Source organism: Neofelis nebulosa, chromosome 9 (genome assembly GCF_028018385.1).
Source record: "Neofelis nebulosa isolate mNeoNeb1 chromosome 9, mNeoNeb1.pri, whole genome shotgun sequence".
Taxonomy (NCBI): domain Eukaryota; kingdom Metazoa; phylum Chordata; class Mammalia; order Carnivora; family Felidae; genus Neofelis; species Neofelis nebulosa.
In genome coordinates this window covers 82,304,331-82,318,734 of record NC_080790.1, presented here as the reverse complement: position 1 = coordinate 82,318,734, position 14,404 = coordinate 82,304,331, and the positions used below count along the sequence as shown (strand labels likewise).

The following is a 14,404-nucleotide window of genomic DNA, read 5'->3' as shown; positions in this document are numbered from 1 at the left end:
ATCATTTAAATATAATTAGATTCCTTCTTCCAGATTAATGTATATAGAGTTTTCTAAAAATAAGAGTAGAAGAAAATGACATCATGAAAGCAGGGGTAAGTTCTTAGCCCTTTAATTCTACAGAAATTATACTGTTATTCTGGTCTGCTCAAATGGTTCTGTTGTGTTTACCCAACACACTGAGAGAAGAACAAAATGTCGAGTTTTAATAAGTTTTGTTTGCTTTAGTTGATAGCAAGTAATTTTTAGTCTCAGAAAGCAATGTTTTGTTTTGTTTTGTTTTTTACTTAGTGCTAATCTTGATGGTGTTTTGATGTCAGTGAGTATTTGGCTAGTTGTATTGCAATTTTGCCAAATTGCTTAGAGTCTGGATGAAAAAAATCCATGAAATAGATTTTATATTAGTGACTTGATATTAAGTGAATTTGGCTGCATTATCTCTGGTTTTTTCACTTTAATCAAAACAGGGTAAGTACTGAAATACTCACATTGAAAGCTTAGCTAGAGCAAATTCTTAATAGGCCAGTGTCTGTCTCTCTTTCTCTGTCACACATATATCTACTTCTGTTGCGCCCTTATATTTCTCAGAGAACAAATCTTGGTGATACCATGGAAATGCTCATTCGTCAGATGATCTGAACTGTCTGAGGTTGTAAAAAGCGTGGCTCCTGGAAGCTTCCTAATGGACTTCTTAATGGGGATTTTCAGACTGTAAAATTGAATGGCTAGGGTTGCTGACCTCTTGAGATCTATAACCTCTTCTGTCATGGTGAGAATGGACATTGTAAGAAAAGAAGAGGGATGTGGCTCTTTCAGGTAAAATCATCAATTCAATCAGGCAAAAATATGAGTATCTGTGGTGGTCATGCATTGCAGATTGCCAACGACGGGGGGTGTAATTGATCAGGGACCCCAGCTGCTCCACTCTGAAATTCATCGTCATTTTGCACCAAGATCATGCCTCCCATGGACTGCTCTCAGTCAGTGACTGAGCTGGGCACAATATCAAGGCAGGTCTGTTCCTGGGAGCCATGGGACTCCTATGGCTTTTTTCAACCTTCCTCAGACTGCATAGCAGTCCAGGAGACTTTCATCCAGCCTTTCTCCCTGCTCTCCATCACTCAGAGTCAGACTGGCATCATGGTCTAGTGGCTTTCCTAGCCCTTTTCAGCTTCTTTCCTATTTTCCCTCACAAGGTGTTTCCCCTTATGTATCCTTGTACATATAATCCCATCTGTTTCTTCAGTGATCTGGATTAACAGGGCATTTACTGGGTATAAAGTATTCTTCCGGGACGCATAGATAAACCTCTGTCAGAAATAGCTCATCTCCATTTGCTTGTTCATTGCTCTTGCAGAAAAGAGCTGTGGGTGCCTGGGGGTGGGGTGAGTGAGTATACTTTTTCTGATACTTAGCATGAGCTCAATGAATATTTGTTGGCATCATTCATTTATTTAATCAATTGTCCCTTTAGCCAGGAAATATATACACTTAGGCATACACTTATCCTAAGAATTTCAGTGAGGTATGAGCATCTTTAAACCTTGGTTTATTTGGGTGGTGAATGCAACTTAACTGCATGTTTTTCAAGAGTAACTACCACATAACAAAAATGGGGCTGGGCACAATAGGGATTCACAGCATGAAGTACACATTTTGACCTCTACTCTGGAAGAATATTTAATTGAACTAGGAAGACAGGGTTTATAGTAACAAAATCATACTTAACAATATAAGTATGTAATTCATTATATAATATATAATTTATAGGACTTTATAATTTAAAGTATATAAAGGATATAGAGGGGTACCTAGATGGCTCAGTCAGTTGAGTGTCTGACTGATTTTGGCTCAGGTCATGATCTTACAGTTTGTGGGTTCGAGCGTCAAACATGACAGCATGTTCGAGCTCCATGAGAGCATGGAGCCTATTTGGGATCCTCTCCCTCTCTCTCTGCCTCTCCCCCACTCATGCTCTCTCTTACATGCTCTCTTTCTCTCTCTCTGTCTCTCTCAAAATAAATAAATAAACTAAAAAAATAAAAGATATAGAGACAGGAAAGTTTTTATGTTTATGGGGTCATACCCCAAATTCTCATCTGGAAAAACATATTCTATCCGGATTCTGTTTGCAAAGATTCCTTTCCACTCAGACATTTTTATTTCCGTTAGTGAGTATAGACTTTATCTGACATATGTAAAGATGAACTCTGTCTAGCTGGCATGCTCTGGAGGAAGTGAGCTTTTACCTTTGTATAACTTCTGGAGAAGCAACTTACACAGTAAAATATTGCAATGTCTTTTCCCACCTCTCTCCGAAACGTAATCATGTTGGAGGCAGGCTCCAGGAAGGTACCATTAATGTAAATTAGAACTAGGAAGGTGTCTGATCAAACTTCCTTGTTTTTTAAGTGAAGAAATAGAAACATAATGAAGATAAGTGGCTTGTAAGGAAGTTTTGGTTAGAAGCAGCAACCAATCTCAGTTACTTCAAACAAACAGACAAATAAATAAAATTTATTATAAGGATTCAGGGGTATTCCATGGAATCCAAAGGGACAGATAAAGCTGGGCTAGAAACAAGCCTGTAGAAAGCCCTGGAGAACTCAGGAATTCTCTTTTTGCCACACTTCTTAGGTCTGCTTGGTGTTCTTGGCCCTGGCTCTCAGAGAGCGCTCACATTCACACTGCAGTTCCAGACATATAAATTGGCTGGCTCTCTTCAATCCCTAATCCAGGTTTCTGGAGGGAAGAATCTGATTGGTCCACTGTGGGTCAGTTGTCCAATTTAGCAGAATTAGCTGTTGTGTCGGGCAGGGGCCTCACATAATAGAAACTTGGCTGCATGTAAGGATGGGAGATGGGAGCAAATTGTATACTGTGTGAGTTCTGCTGATACCCCAAAGACATCTGCTGTAAAGGTTGTATGCCAAGTGCATGGCAGAGGTAGGGCAGGCTAAGTGTTCTCACTCCCTAACTTCGATGATTCATCAGCCCCTTGGGCCTAGGGCAGTGTAAAATACACACCTATAGTGCACATGTGCATGAAGACACACATAAAGATGCACACACAATTACATTGTGCATATGCGCATGTGTGCACAGGCATGTGTGCATATATACATGCGTACATGCGTACATGTATACATACATATGGGGTGTTTGTCAGGTGGTGGTGAGGGCAGGAGGTCATATAATGTAATTCTCCATGTCATGGTTTACAGGCTGTTTTTTCTTTGATTTTTTAAATATTTTATTTTAATTCTAATACAGTTAATCTTTGATTTTTTTTAATCTTGAAAAATAATTTGCAATTTTATTCCTTTCAAGATAAAAACTAGAATCATAAATTTATATTTCCTGATGCATGTAGCTGATTCTATGATGTTTCAACAGGTCTGCTATATTTCCAAAAGTCTCAAAAAATTTTTCCCTAGGTTATTGAGGCACTTTGTCCCTCCTTCAGAAAAATTTTAATTCCACTATAGTTAACATAGAGTGTTATGTTAGTTTCAAGTGTACAATATAGTGATTCAAAAATTCTGTATTACTCAATGCTCATCAAGATAAGTGTATTTGGGGGGCTTCTAGGTGGCTCAGTCAGTTAAGCGTTCAACTTCGGTTTGACTTCGGTCACGATCTCATGGTTTGTGAGTTGGAGACTCGCATCAGGCTCTGTACTGACAGCTCAGAGCCTGGAGCCTGCTTTGGATCCTGTATCTCCCTGTCTGTCTGCCCCTCCCCTATTCATGCTCATGCTCATGCTCTGTCTCTCTCTCTCTCTCAAAAATAAACATAAAAATTTTAATAAAAAAGTGAGTGTATTCTTAACCTCCTTCACCTGTTTCACCCATCCCCACATCTGCCACCCCTCTGATAACTATCAGTTTGTACTTTCTACTTAAGAGTCTGTTTTTCATTTGTCTCTTTTTTCTTTGTTCATTTGTTTTGTTTTCTTTCTTAAATTCCACATATGAGTGAAATCATACAGTATTTATCTTACTTTGACTTATTTTGCCTAGCATTATACTCTTTAGATCTAACCATGTTGTTGCAAATGGCAAGATTTCATTCCTTTTTATGGCTGAATAAATTTCCATTGTATGTATAGACAACATCTTCTTTATCCATTCTTCTCTATCGGTGGACACTTCGTCTACTTCCATGATTTGGGTGTTGTAAATAATGCTGCTATATGGTGCAAATACCCTTTGAATTAGTGTTTTTGTATTTTGGGGATACTCAGTAGTGTGATTATTGGATCATAGGGTAGTTCTATTTTCAACTTTTTGAGGAACCTCCAGACTGTTTTCCACAGCAGCTGCACCACTTTGCATTCCTCCCAACAGTGCATGAGGGTTCCTTTTTCTCCACATCCTCACTAATACCTCTTGTTTCTTGTGTTTTTGATTTTAGCCATTCTGACAGGTGTGAGGTGATATGTCATTGTGGTTTTGACTTGCCTTAACCTGATAATGTGTGATGAGTCCTTTTCATGCTTATGTTGGCCATCTGGATGTCTTCTTCAGAGAAATGTCTGTTCATGTCTTCTGCCCATTTTTAAATTGGATTATTTCTTTTTTGGTGTTGAGTTGTATAAGTACTTCATATATTTTGGATACTAACCCTTTATCAGATATGTCATTTGCAAATATCTTCTTCCATTTGATAAGCTGCCCTTTAGTTTTGTCGATTGTTTCTATGCTGTGCAGAAGTTTTTATTTTTATGTCATCCCAATAATTTATTTTTGCTTTTGTTTTAAAGATGTTGCTATGGCTGATTTCAGAGAAATTACTGCCTGTGCTCTCTTCTAGGATTTTTATGGTTTCAGGCCTCACATTAGGTCCTTATTCAATTTTGAGTATATTTTTGTGTATGGTGTAAGAAAATGGTCCAGTTTTATACTTTTGCATGTAGCTGTCCCATTTTCCCAACACCATTTGTTGAAGAGTCTTTTTCCCATTGCACATTCTTGCCTCTTTTGTCAAAGATTAATTGACTACATAATTGCAGGCTTATTTCTGAACTCTCTTTATTCTGCTGTGTTGATCCATGTGTCTATTTTTGTGCCAGTACCATACTGTTTTGATTACCATAGCTTTGCAGTGTATCTTGATATCAGGAACTGTGCTAGTTCCAGTTTTGTTTTCCTTTTTCAAGATTGCTTTGCTATTTGGGGTCTTTTGTGGTTCCATCCAAATTTTAGGATTATTTGGTCCACTTATGTGAAAAAAGCTGGTGGTATTTTGGTAGGGATAGCATTAAATCTGTAGATTGCTTTGGGTAGTATAAACATATTAACAATATTGGTTCTTGCAACCCATGAGCATGGAATATCTTTCCACTTCTTTGTGTCATATCCAATTTCTTTCATAGATGTTTTGTAGATTTCAGAGGTCTTAACCTCCTTGGTTAAGTTTATTCCTAGATACTTTATTATTTTTGGTGCAGTTGTAAATGGTATTGTTTTCTTAATTTCTCTTTCTGCTGCTTCATTGTTAGTGTATACAAATGCAACAGACTTCTTCTGTACATTGCTTTTATATCCTATGACTTTATTGAATTCATTTATCAGTTCTAGTAGTTTTTTGGTGGGCTTTTTAGAATTTTCTCCATATAGTATCATGTCATCTGCAAATAGGGAAAGTGTTCCTTCTTCCTTGCCAATCTGGATGCCTTTTATTCCTTTTGTTGTGTGATTGCTGTGGGTAGGCCTTCCAGTACTATGTTGAATAAAAGAGGGAAGACTGGATATCCTTGTCTTGTTCCTGGCCTTAGGGGAAAAGCTCTGTTTTTCCTCATTGAGTATGATGTTCACTGAGGATTTTTCATATATGGCCTTTATTATGTTCAGGTGTGTTCCCTCTAGACCTACTTTGTTGAGGGTTTTTATCATGAATGGATCTTGTACTTTGTCAAATGCCTTTTCTGCATCAATTGAAATGATCATATGGTTCTTATCCTTTCTCTTACTGATGTGATGTATCATGTTGATTAATTTTCAAATGTTGAACTACCCTTCATCCTGGGAATAAATCCCACTTGATCATGGTGAATGATTTTTTTAATGTATTGTTGGATTCAGTTTGCTAGTATTTTGTTGAGGATTTTTGCATCTATGTTAATAAGTGATATTGGCCTGTAGTTCTCTTTCTTGTGTGCTGTTCTTATCTGGTGTCAAGGTAATGTTGGCTTCATAGAATGAATTTGGAAGTTTTCCTTCCTCTTCTATTAATTGGAATAGTTTGAGAAGAATACGTATTAACTCTTCTTTAAATGTTTGGTAGAATTCCCCTGTGAAGCCTTCTGGTCCTGGACTTTTGTTTGTTGGGAGTTTTTTGATTACTGATTCAATTTCATTGCTGGTAATCAGTCTGTTCAAATTTTCTATTTCTTCCTGTCAGTTTTGGGAGGCTATATGATTCCAGCCAAGGGCATATGGCAGGAGGATATAGGGGTGGGACATGCAGTGTTAGCAAGGATTGCACAGGTCTGCTATGAGAAAGGATCTGGAGCCAAGGCCTGGCTGGAGGGGCCATGTCCTCAGGAAAATGTGGGGGCCAGTTGCACAGTGTTAGCAAGTTATTTAGAGAGCATTGGCACTGCACTGGTCCCCGCAGGTGTCCTTGTGTCTACGCTGGGAGACAGGGAAAGGAAATGGCACCTGTCTACTCCTTTGTTCCTGAAGAAGGCTCCCAAGGATTCCTGCCCCTCCATGCTCTGAGGTTAATAAACAAATCTACCTCCTGCATATGCCAGGCATTTTTTAAATGCTACTTCTATGCTATATTTCAGCAGAGCTGTTTGTTGTACAGTCTCTTTAAGGGTGGGCACTGAGTTTCCTATCACCCTCCTGGTTCTCCCAGGTCTGAGCTTGCTGAGTTTTAAAGTTCCAGGTGTTTATTGTAAGAATTTGGGAAATTCAGGCCCTCTGGTTTTCATGCAGGTTCCTTTTGCCTGGGGTACTTAGTGTGAGGATCTGGCTTTCTTTCCTCTGCATGCCTGAGGCATCCTTCCCTCCTGTGGACAGTCCCATGGGTCTGTTTAGCTCTCAACCACATCTTTGCCCTTCCTATCCTCTTTGATGTGGCCTTTTCTCTACATTTAGCTGTGAAGAGTCTGTTCTGCCAGGCTTCAGGTCATTTTCTGAGTTATTTACAGTGATGTGGGTACTATTTAGTTGTATCTATGGGTGAGGTGAACTTAGGGTCTTCCTATTTTGCCATCTTCCCTGAAAGTTCTCTAAATTTCACCATTTTAAAGGGAATTAAACACCAACTCTACTCAAACTCTTCCAAAATTTTAGAAGAAAAGGAAACACATTTTAATACATTCTGAAGCCAGAATTATTCTGATGCCAAAGCCAGACAAAGATACTGTAAGAAAACCTATAGACCAACATTCCTTAGGAATTCAGAATAAGCAAATAAGAAATTCAGAATAAGCAAATCAATAGAGATGGGAAAATTAGAAATTACCAGGCATGTGTTTGGGGATGGTGGTGGTAAGGAGTAATTACTTAATGGGCATGGCATATTTTTATGGGATAAAGAAAAATTTTTGAAGCTAGCTGGAACTAGTTTTTACAACCTTGTGAATATCATACATACCACTGAATTGTATACTTTTTTTAAAAAAGTTTATTTATTTTGAGAGGGGGAGGTAGGGACAGAGAGAGAGGGAGAGAAAGAATGCCTAGCAGGCTCCTTGCTGTCCACGCAGAGGCTGACGCATGGCTTAAACTCACCAACTGTGAGATCATGACTTGAGCCGAAATCAAGAGTTGGTCGCTTAACTGACTGAGCCACTCACGCGCCCCTGAATTGTATACTTAAAAATAGTTAATTATATGTTATTGAATTTCACCTTAGTAAAAATATAAGAACATGTAGGATAGTAGGTAATTGTCGTGGCTATTTTCAGAACACACACACACACACACACACACACACACACGATTAATATAGATAATCTGCGATTAGGTAAACTCTCAGATAATCATGGGTGGATTACTTTTAAGGACTGACAGCTTTATTTAGGGAGCTCAGCTGCCCAAATATTTTCCTGAGACTAAAGGTGGTATTCTGAGCTTGTTCTCTTCCCTCCTGTCATGATGTAGGCCTAGCTGAATTCCAGTAGTACAGATCCTCATCCAGGAGGCAAGTCTATTTAGAGGACTGAGACTGGTGGCTCTCTAGTAGATGTGTTCACTGTGGGTGACAATAGCCTCATGTTGGATTTTATATGGCATTGCTCCCCTAAGATCTCTTCTTCCTTTTAAAGTTAGGAGACTTTGTTTTATAGGAAATTGTCACTAAGATGTGACAAACTGAGTCTGCCACAGAAATGCAAACACCTGCAAGAGATGAATTCTTTGGGAAGAAGAAACTTAGCTTCCCCTGGAGATCATAAACCTCAGCCAGCTGCTCCAGTTCTTCCCAAGATGTTTTATTAGAGAAATGGCATAAGCTGGAGATGTCTTATCCAAATGTCATAAACCGTTCATTTACAAATTTGAGATTGGCCCTTTTGCCCATGAAACATAAAGTTTGCTGTGTCTACCAGATTGCAATGAATAATTATCCTCAAGAGCTGAGCTCTACAGGTAAAATAACTTCTTTATTTGGGACAGTTCCCCAGATACTGATGTTTGGTGTGGACCCAGTACATCTTCCAGGATCTGGATGGCCCATGGGACTCTGAGCCTTATTTTGTACTGAGGACCTTCTCCTGAATCAATCAGTCTCCAGCTGTAATTAATTCCTTTATGCCTAGACACACCCTTCCTCATTCTCTCCCTTTTCTTCTTATCTTTGTCCTAAGCAACTTTACAAAAGGAAAAAACAGGAAATGCTAAGCTGTTTACATTGGTCCCAAAATTATTTCAGCCAGAAACAGTTTTGCATGGTTGTCATATGTGTCAATATTATTTTGTTCTACTTTTCTCACTATTTGACTCACAAATTTTTTATGAGAACATTTATTTAATCTAAGTAGATAGAGGGGTATGACAAGACAGCTTTTCCCCAAGGCTATCCCATGGACATTAAAAGGGATATCTAAGAAAATAGAAATCTGGGATCAGCTTAGTTTCTGAGACACTGGATTAAACCAAGTTTAACATGCTTTTTTAACCATAAGATTTCCTAGAATATTCAATATGTGGTATAAGTTTTAAAAATGGGGATTTGAAATATTCCCCAAGTTTATTTAATCAAGATACCTTTCTTTGTGAGGCATTGGTAACAAGACTACCTTTGAAGAATAGTAGTTTACAAAGATTTTTGTCACATACTCCCTAAAAGAATTTCAAAAATGTTTGCTCCATTACATAGTTTTAGTTGACATTTAAAATTTTCACATAAATTTAAATAGTTGCGTTGATGCAAATATTTGAATATCAAAAATAAAACATATCAATCTTGAATAGTTTATAATGGAATTGCAAAGCTATAACAATTTGATACTCACCAACATCCATTAAAAAAATTAATTGAGGTAGTTTTTTCTTCTTGAATCTGTATTTCCAATTCTCTTTCTCCACAGCTTTTTGTCTGCAGACTATATTGTTATGCTTGAAAGTGCCTTTTGGGCTATCCCACTGTACAAAACAAATGTACAGAAACTGAAATTTTACATTTCAATGTAATCATAATACTTTATGCATTAATTTTTCTTACAGTTTAACTTTTCATTATAATTATTCCTTTAGAACATGATTTATCAAAACAACATAAATATATTATCAACTCCAATACAAAATTAAATGTAAAAGGCAGAATTTTTTGGAAGTAAATCTCTAAGTTAAATACATCATGATCAAGTGTTTCTTATGCATTTAATGAAAGATAAACAATGCCAAGAGCTGGCATATTGTTTCTTTTTTGCTATTAGGTTAAAAAGGTTATAATTTTATAAAATAAAGTTGAAGATCCATGTAATTTATTACTGCAATTAAAATAAAATTAAATAAATAAATAAAGATTTCAGGTGATGAAGTAGCATGCCCACCTTTCTCAAGTGGTAATACACTTTTGAGAACTCAGGCCAGATCTCAGCCTTGTATATATCCATTATAGGAAAGGATATATACACATATGGAGGGTCATGTAATACATTCCTGTGAAACTTCCAGAGTAGCCTTGGGATATCTTTGCCCACCCACGGGAATCCTCAAACCCCAGTTGAAGGCTTGTGTTTTAGAACACAGTGAAGGAGACTGGTTCCACTGCTCATATGTGCTCTTGGTCAGCCCCATAACCCAGGGCTCATGGTTAGGTGCATAGAGCCTCCTCCCACACCTCATCTTCCATCTCATCCCCTTAGCAAATATTGCTAATTGATCAGGTTTTCCTTCTAAGGAGGCCAAATACTGCCTCAGGCCTTTTCAGTTTAGAACTCTAAGACATACTACTAAGAGAATTGGAGCGTAAGATGAAAAACTATTCAGGGGCACCTGGATGGCTGTTGGTTAGGCATCTGCCTTCAGCTTAGGTCATGATCTCGCAGTTCCTGAGTTCTAGCCGCACATCGGGCTCTCTGCTGTCAGCGTGGAGCCCACTTTGGATCCTCTGTTTCCGTCTCTCTGCCCCTCTCCCACTCTTGTGCATGTGCTCTCCCTCTCTCTCTCTCTCTCTCAAAAATAAATAAACATTAAAAAAAAGAAAATTATTCACCATCCTGAATTTAAACTCCTGAGTGTCATTCATCTATAAAATAATGGGATATGTCCATATGCTTTTAGGTTAAGGTGCCATAATTTATTTAACCAATTCCCTACTCTCAAGCATCTGAAATGATTCCTATTTTTTTACAATTGTAGGTATATAATTTATATGTGGCATAATTCCCAAAGTAGAGCATTGGGTTATAAGAAGTCATAAAACAAATTTGTAACTTTTATTATACATATTGCCTTATTGTTGTCCCTAAAGATCCAACCAATTTAATTGAGTCTGACGGCGCTGAATATTTACATTCTTATTTACTTGTGAGCTTTATAGGTACCTTGTGCTCTCATAAAATTTTATGAGAAAATTTTACATTTACATTTCTCAAATTGCTTCTATGTGTTGATTCATTGTATTTGCTTATGTGTAAACTGTCGGCTTTGATGCCATATCAGATAGAATCTAGGTATTGATTGGTCATATTTGCATTCATTCTGTCTGTCCCTTGGAAGCATTTTATCAGTGTTGTTTGCCCTTCCCTCTCCACACAGATTGTTGGCTTGCCCTCGGAGCACTGAGGTGAGGGGTCCAGCCCTCAAAGGGGAAGCTGCCAGGGCACAGTCATTCCGTCCTTGAGTCTCTTTGAAGTTGAAACAGAAAGATTTTAGTGCTTACTTAGTGCTAGATTAGTGCTTTCAGTGCTATCTGTAAGCAGAGTTAATTCCTGCCCTTTGGGTTTTATCAGAGCTCTTTCTAGGCACCTACTGATGCCATGTTCCAAGTTTGAGACCTTTCTTTCTCACTAGTGAAGAGGAGTCTTACACAAATTCTCAGCACCTGGGAGTTCTAATCCTCAGAATTTTGTAATGTCTTCCCATTCATCCAATTCAATACTCCTTGTCTGGACTCAGAAGTAAGAATATATATATGCCCTATAACTCCTCTAAGCCAAAATCCAACCATTATCCCATTAACACTTATACCTTGTTCTTCACACCTGCAGCCCAAGCTTTTAGCTCAAACTTGGACTATGCTAGTCCTTTTCTCTTAGGCTCCGTCCTGGATAACAGGAACTGGAGAAATCAGAAAAGGAAGTTGGTTTTCTGTGTCTGGAAATGGAGTTACCACTTGTTTGTGGTCAGTGGATAAAACTAAATAGTGGCAGCCTCCCCCAAATGAGGAGTGCCTCAAGAACCATGGAAAAGTCACATGCATTGCTAGAAAGAGTCTCTTTCTGAGTGGATGTTAAGGTAATTACCCTTTTGGGTAGATGTGAAGGTAAAGATAGCTTCTCTGTTACCACTGGTAATGACTACCAATCTCCTTTTCCCATGACAAGCTTCCTACTCCATGTTATTAGCTCAGGAGTTGTTCGAAGAGGTAAAAAATCCATTTATGTAAGGCAAGATGCATCAGATGGCTTCTGAACTCACTGTTCCTTCAGAGCATTTCAAAGTTGATCGCAAACTAATACAACCCATGGAAGAAAGCTAAGTGCTAATGATCAGTGAAAAACCAAATAAATGAAAAGTTGAAGTGGAGAAGATATCTGTCTATCCCAAAATAGAAGTGTTATGTGGAGTGGGGGAAGGAAATCACTCAAAACTTCTCTTAATTAGTACAAATTAAGATGTTGCAAATATGTGACTTGATTTGTATTTGATTAAACTCGGTCTCTGATAAATATGTTGATGTAATTCTTTGCTTCAGGTTTAGAATTTTCTGGTTTTATTATTATTTTACAGATCTTAGTGTGAAAATAGAAAAAGAAAAATCAAGGCATTTTATAATACTTGGGCTGTCTTTTGCAGTGGCCATTAAAAGGCAATGTAAGCCCACATTCCACATTGAGGCCCTTTCTTTTCCACTGAGGAATGCAGTTCTTTGTGTTACACTAGCTCACTCTGTGAGGGGAAGCCCACAAAGGTCATCATTATCAAAACAGTGAGGATACTGACCCTCTTCAGGACATTTGGAAAACAATTCCTATTGATAAGATCATTTCATTCCCATTTCACAAACAGTGAAACCTTCTGTGGCCCTCAAGGGCTTCCTCTAGAAATAGAGGTAGATGTGAGCTCAACAGAAATATGCAATTGAGCGCCTGGGAACCTCACCAAGTGACTGTCAGCCAAGGTTGGGTTGGGGGTTCCAGTCTCTGGAACTCTGAACATTTAGGAAGGTAGAGAGCCTTCTGCTTTCTGTATATCAAGTCCTTGGCTTTCCTCATTTAGTCTCATTTATTGCTGTATTAGGATTCTCCAGAGAGACAGAACCAATAGGAGGAATAGATAGATAGATAGATAGATAGATAGATAGATAAGGAATTAGCTTACCCAATTATGGAGGCTGGCAAGGTCCAAGATCTTCAGGGTGAGTTGGCAAGCTGGATACCCAGGAAAACTAATGGTTTATGTCTAGTCTGAGACCCAAAGCCTGTGAACTAGGAGAACCAATGGGGTCAGTTCCAGTCCAAAGGCTGGCAAGCTCAAGACCCAGGAAGAGCTCATATTTCGGTTCAAGTCTAAGACCAGAAAAAGCCAGTGTCTCAGTTCAAAGGCACTCAGGCAGAAGAATTCTATCTTACTTGGGGTAGGGTCAGCCTTTTGTTCTATTCAAGTCTTTGCCTGACTGGATGAGGCTCACCTGTATTGGGAGGCAATCTGTTTTACTCAGTCTATTGATTTAAATGCTAATCTCATCCAGAAATATCCTCACAAATACACCCAGAATAATCTTTGACCAAACATCTGGGCACCATGTGGCCCAGTCAAGTTGGCATGTACAATTGATCATTACAGTCACCGATGTACAGACAACCCTGGCTCAGGAGATTTAAGAAACTTGCCGTAGAGAGCAAGATGGAGTCACTCATGTCAAGCAGTGACTCACGTCAAACAGTGACCTAAGCAGCCAAGGGCATTGTAGCTAAGACCAGATATTGCCAAAACCATCACAGGCTGACAACACCCAGAACTGATAACCAGCAGAACCACAGGAGACCTGCAAAGGCCCAAGACGGATTAAATACCTTTAAAAAGGAAAGACTTTTGCAGCAAACTGTCAGACTCTCCAGATGCTGACCCTTTCACGTCTGATCACATCAAAAAGGCAACTGCTGCCAAAGGCTCTGCCTGACTGATCTCTGAACATAACAGATCCTCCACTGCTTGAACATAAGAAGCAGTAAGTGCTGAGAGTTGACCCAGACCGGACAGAGTCTTCAACTCAGCTGTGTGCTCACAGACTGACTTTGCATTTGGTTTGTTAACTTCTTACTTCTTGTTGTATCTTGCTTGTAGTGTGACTTGGCATTGTGCCTCACTTTGTGTGACGTGTATGAAGTCAAGTTCAATGCATAGTGAAATGTCATTGAGTTTGGAATCCTGAAACTGCTTAACAATTGGGTTAACCTTGCTTTACAGATGAATAAAGCTGACATCATGGAAAGACACAACTCCAAAGGGCACTGTGCCTGCCCCTCAGAGGTTCTTTTCATACTGCTGTGCGATGGGAAATACACCCATTTCTCCTCTGCTATGAAGTGGGCAGTTTAGGGGAAAACGTGAGTGTAGTGATAGCATCTTTTTCTCTAGATGACAAAGGGGGTTCAAGTGGAAGGAAGAATGGACTCTAAACCTTGAGGGCATCTTCTGCAGTGGGAAAAAGATGTGCTCAGTAGCTTCCTCTGGTGGCTCTGTCAGCTCTTCCCACTGCAAGGCTTTGCTAAGGA

General features: G+C 38.8%; 1 protein-coding gene across 3 annotated transcripts in view; it reads left to right on the top strand.

Moving 5' to 3' along the window:
- Nucleotides 1–14,404, top strand: part of RFX8 (regulatory factor X8) — a 259,279-nt gene that overhangs the window by 95,459 nt on the left and 149,416 nt on the right. The window lies entirely within an intron of this gene.